Source organism: Macrobrachium nipponense, chromosome 20 (assembly GCF_015104395.2).
Source record: "Macrobrachium nipponense isolate FS-2020 chromosome 20, ASM1510439v2, whole genome shotgun sequence".
Classification (NCBI taxonomy): Eukaryota; Metazoa; Arthropoda; class Malacostraca; order Decapoda; family Palaemonidae; genus Macrobrachium; species Macrobrachium nipponense.
In genome coordinates, this window is record NC_061089.1 from 80,082,950 (window position 1) to 80,088,669 (window position 5,720).

Genomic DNA, 5,720 nt, shown 5'->3' on the forward strand with positions numbered 1-5,720 from the left:
AATCTTAATATCAATAAAAAAAAACACCCAATAACGACTGACCATCAACAAAGTCTGCCAAAACCACTGTCCTCTATGACTGCTCATCACGGACAGACTGACTGACCCGGCAACCACGCCAGCAGACAATCCAGACGATTGCCCAACAAGCAAACCACTTGTTAACTATCCATCCACCACTTATGCAAACTCTCTCTCTCTCTCTCTCTCTTTCAGAAAACCTCTGACATGAATACATACTACACGACCTTAATAGCAACAAAAACATGAAATATCAACCATACAAGAACATTTAAACTCTTCTAGTCACTCCTGACAATTGCAAACAACCCAACTATGCTCTCAATTACTCTCTCTCACAAGCAACCCTCAAGAACATTGTCAAATGCAACAACCAGATCTCTCCTCCATATTTCCTCCCCTGTTACATTTGGCAACGTCTCCTCACATGCACAACATCCACACTGAACCGCTTTACACAACACCCAGGGATGTTCGGATATGGCCCCCTGGATCTTGTTCGAGGCCCCTCATACACTCTCTCAGTCATATCGCCATCCACTTTTTCCAAACCCCTTTCTTCCAGATTCACATTATCTCCCTCACTACTGTCCTCCAAAATCCCATTCATTATCTCATCTACCCCTTCTAACTTTTGCCCGAATATCTCTTGTAACTCTCCCACCAAATCACTCACCTTATTTATATTCCTGCCAAACTCCTGAAGAGACTCATTCATACTGCCAACCACGTCTTTACTACATGATTCCTTTCCTGTTGAGATCCCACTAAACCCTGACAACTCAAACCCACACATGCTATAAATATCATCCATTCCCTTGGGCTTATCTGTATTACACGCTTTATCCACCATTTTTACCCTAACACTAACCCCTTTATCATGCAGGCCTCGCCTTTCAGTCCCTTTCTTTACCTTCTTCCGCTTTCTTCCATACTCAGCCAACACTAACTGCCAATCCCCCAAATCCATTTGCTCACTGATGCTCAGCTCATATTTATTAACTTTCAACTACTCACTCATCGCATTCTTCCGAACGTGCTGTGGCACATCCCTCCACCTGCAGCGCTGGGTATAGTGTGCCCTGACCTCATCCATAACCCCATCCATTTGCAACTTCCCAAAACATAACTCAACCCATTTGGTCCCACTTCAAAATTTCAAAAGGCCCTTCAAACTTTTCCCTTACCTTATTCACATTCACCCTTCCCCTCTCAACCACCTCTTTCAGCACTTTATCCCCAATCCTAAAACTTTCAAACCTCCCACTTGCTCTCCTCCACAAGTCCCGATCACTCTCTGGCAACCCCAACCTTGTCCGAATAATTCTCTCAAAATTCAACGCATACTTACAGGGTGACATACCATTACTCTTTTGCAACTTGTTGTTGTACATCCACACCGCACGCCCCAAATGCATATCCCAATCATTACCACACTTACTCATCATTCGCAAAATTTCAGTCAACATTCTAACAGTCCTTTCAGTCAAACTATTAGCACTGGCATATATGGAGTAGAATAAACATGTACAATACCCCATTCCCTCAACATTTCCTGAAATTCCCATCCCACAAACTCAGGCCCATATCACTCAACATTCTCAAAGGCTTACCCACACACATCGGCAACATCACTTTGCTCACCATTTGCACGACAGTCCCACTCCTTTTTACCTTTGATGGGAACCACATATGCAAATTTGCTCATGTGATCCACCATTACAATCATTCCCATGTGTCCTCTTGCAGTCTTTGGTAAAGAAACAGTCAATCTCAAGCATTTCAAACGGCTCTTTCATCTGAAGTCGCAACACAGATGGACTCGCGTGCACGCTCTGATACTTTCCCCGCTGACATTCTTCACATGTAATGGCTACATCCACACAAATCTTACTTAACCCAGGCACATACAATCTCTCTCTCATGCATTCCCATAATTTACTCTTCCCCATGTGCCCAAACCGATTGTGGACCAACAGGCACATACTCACAGCTGACTCAATGGAAAAAGCTGGCACATACACTCCCCTGTCATACATTCCTCCCTGGTGCAAAAAGTACACTACATTTTTGCACACTACATACCGTCTTGCAACCCTCTTGTGTACTTCCAACTCACACGGCCAATCATCCATACGCACTCCTCCCAAAATGCACTCTCGCAACTTACTTATCTCCAAGCACCTATCTTGCATTTCTTCAATTTTTTCATCGCTCAAGAAATCATTCTCACTTCTAGCAATATCAATCATACCACAAAGTTTGCTACAAATACATTACTATCTTAAATCTTTGCTATCTTACAACCCCTCTTTCTAAGAACCCCATTCTCTATGTCTACACTTACATCATGCATCATCAAAAAATCTATCCCTATAAAAAACAAGCCGGCATATAATTTTCTCGCATGATTATAAAGTTATGTATCACTTCCAACTCCCCTAACCTAACCTTCAGCCGTACCTCTTCCCATACTAAAACACTTCCCTGTCCTAACCCATGTATTCTTACACTTTCCAATTACATCTCTCAAGTTCATTTACCACTGACCTACTCACTAGGGAAACCTGTGCCTCTGTATCAACTAAGCTACAGTACCCACTACCATTCACTCTAACAAACGTCACCATTTTTCCTTGGGTTCCATGCATACACACATTCACTGCCACATCTACCTGATTATCCATACCACAAGCATCCTCATCACATTCCTCCTCATTCATCTCCCCACTTTCATACCTCTGATTCAAATCCCCTTGTCTGACTAACCAACTACAACAGTGTTCCTCATGCTCACTATTTGCAATTAACTTCTCTCTATACTCAAATGGTCTGTCCCACCCAAAATACTAAAACACTTCTATTCCAAACAACTCCACTACTGCCAACAACAATTGCGATAACACCTCCACTTCCTTACCTTGTTCCTCTGTATAAGCCCTTTCCTTTTGCACATCACTCATCAACTTTACTCGCAGCTCATTTGCACTCTCGGGCACTCCTTCAACCAGACCCTTATGCTCCAAATCTTTCAATGCTGAAAACAAACGCTCATAAACTCTATCACCTCCCACAAACCTATCTTTTACAACCAAACCCTCAGTCACTCTATTTAGATCCCAGTCGCTTTTCAGGGGATTGTCACCTTACCATGCATCCTTGCCATCGTGTCCACAATCACATTTTTACTCCTTAGTACATACTCCAACCTAAAATCAAACTCACTCAAATCCTTTATCATCCTCGCAAGCCTAGCATTCACACTTTCTTTCTTAATCACATACACTAATGGCTGATGGTTCGTTCTTACAACAAATTTTACCCCATACAAAAATACCTTCAACACTTTCACACAAAACCTTATAGCCACAAGCTCTTTCTCAACCACCAAGTACTTTCGCACTGCTTTATTAAAGGCTTTGCTCACATACTCTATTACTCTCAATTGGTCTTTCCAATTCACCTCTTGCAACTGCACTAAACATTCCCCCACACTAAACTTACTAGCATCTATATAAAGCTCAAGCATACTTGCGTCCTTGCCATAATCTAGGAGAGCCAAGGTGACATCCCTTGCAGCCTCCTCTTTTAACCTCTCGAATGCTCTCACCATTTGCTCATCCCACTTCAACTTTGTACAATTTCTCTTTCCTGTTCATTCAATCGGTGGCTTTCCTAACCCCGAACAGTCCCTAACAAACTTCCTTCCAAACTCAATCAAACCAAAAAACCCTTAAACTCACGCACGGTCCGGGGACGTGTCAATTCTCTAACCTTTTTAACAAACTCTTCACTCTTCCTTACACCAGTTGCACTCACCATATGGCCAAGAAATTCCACCTCCCTAGCCAACCACGTACATTTCTCAAGTTTCACTTTCACTTCAACCTCTTCCAAGCGCTCTAGCACCTTCCCAAGCAATTCCATATTCTCTTTAACAGTTTCACTCACAATCAAAATGTCAATAAATACAGTCACCTTCCTTCTATCAAACCAAGCCAAAACTACATTCATTGCTCTTTAGAAGGCAGGAGGTGCGTTAGCCAACCCAAAACTTAAAACGTTTAAACTATTAATGGCAACTACCACTTGAAAAAGCTGTAACATGCCTGCTCCCCTCCTCAAGAGGCATCTAGTAATAGCTCCTTACCAGCTCTAATTTGGTAAACACTCTCATCCCATGCATCTTGTGCACACAATCAGACACCACATTCATCGGGAATCGCTCCTTCACAGTCACTTCATTCACCCTTCTTAATCTACACACATCCACAGGCTTCCATCCAGCTTATGTACAGGGACTATGGGGCTATTCCAGGCACTCTCACTCCTCTCTATCATTCCCACTCTCTCAAGTTCCTCACACTGCTCCTCAATCGCTCGTGTAACAGGCATGGAAAAGTGACGGGGACGCTGATATATGGGGGTATCATCTTCCAAAACTATTTTAAATTCAGGAAGCTTAGACCCCCCAAAAAATCTTTGTCTCCACGGCTCAACACACCCTGCCTATTCCAAAACATCAGCATCAATCGCTCCCTGTCATCATAGCTAATATTTTCGTCCATCCTAACTCTTTATCTCAGCTCATCATACTTCCAACTATCACATTCCTCCACACTACCTGTCATCCCCTGCCGTACCTTGATGTACCTTTCATCATCCGTATTTACTAATATGTATAACAACCCTACGCAATCATCTTCACATATACCCCACACTTGCTTCTTCCTAGCACTCGGCAATGTGGCCACAAAAACCTGAGGATTCTCCATGTCTAAGATCCCATTGTACACATGCATGCTCACTCCTACTAACTTGCCCGCATCAACACCTTTAACTACATATTCACACTTGTCACCATTGGTGATCCCAAGACTAATCGGCCACGCAACTTTCACACTAATAACTTCCCTGACCTCATGCTGCACTTTTACACTCTCTTTCACAACCAATGGCACCTCATTCCATATCTTACTTTTTATCCCTCCATCCCTATCCAAGTTCAACTCCCCATGTACATTCCCTTTCATATGCAATTTAATCATATTCGTCCTTGGACAGACCACCATCCTACGCTTCTTCAAAAACCTGTACCCTAACACCATACCATACTTAGACATTCATACCCTCAATCACATAAAAGTTAATTTCATCCATCACTACCCACTCGATTTCTATCCTCTCATGCAACATTCCCACCACAGCTAGGCATAGATAAATTCTCTATTCCCTGTACCTCCCCTTTACACTTCCTAACCTCACACTCACTCCACAACTTATCACATCCATTCTTAAAAAGAACATTGACACAGCAGCCGGTATCAATCAAAGCAACTAACACACCACTTTGCCTCTTAATTTTACACTCATGCATTCATGGGCTCTATCCCCGAACTCTTCTTCATGCAGCAACCCTTCTTGTACATGCTTCACTCTTACTCCCCACACACTAGACGACCTACACAACTGTATCCCCTTAAGATCTAGTTTCCCAAATTCCCAGCCTGGTTCATCCTCTTTCGCCTGCACACACTCGCTACACGACCCTCCATTCCACATTCAGCACACTTTGCACGCTGTTCTTTACACATCCTAGCATAATGCCTTCTCTCCAAAGTTGCTGCAAACCACGTTTATATGGGTACCCCAACATCCACTAACTATATGCCCTGTTTGCCCACACCTATAAAATTTAA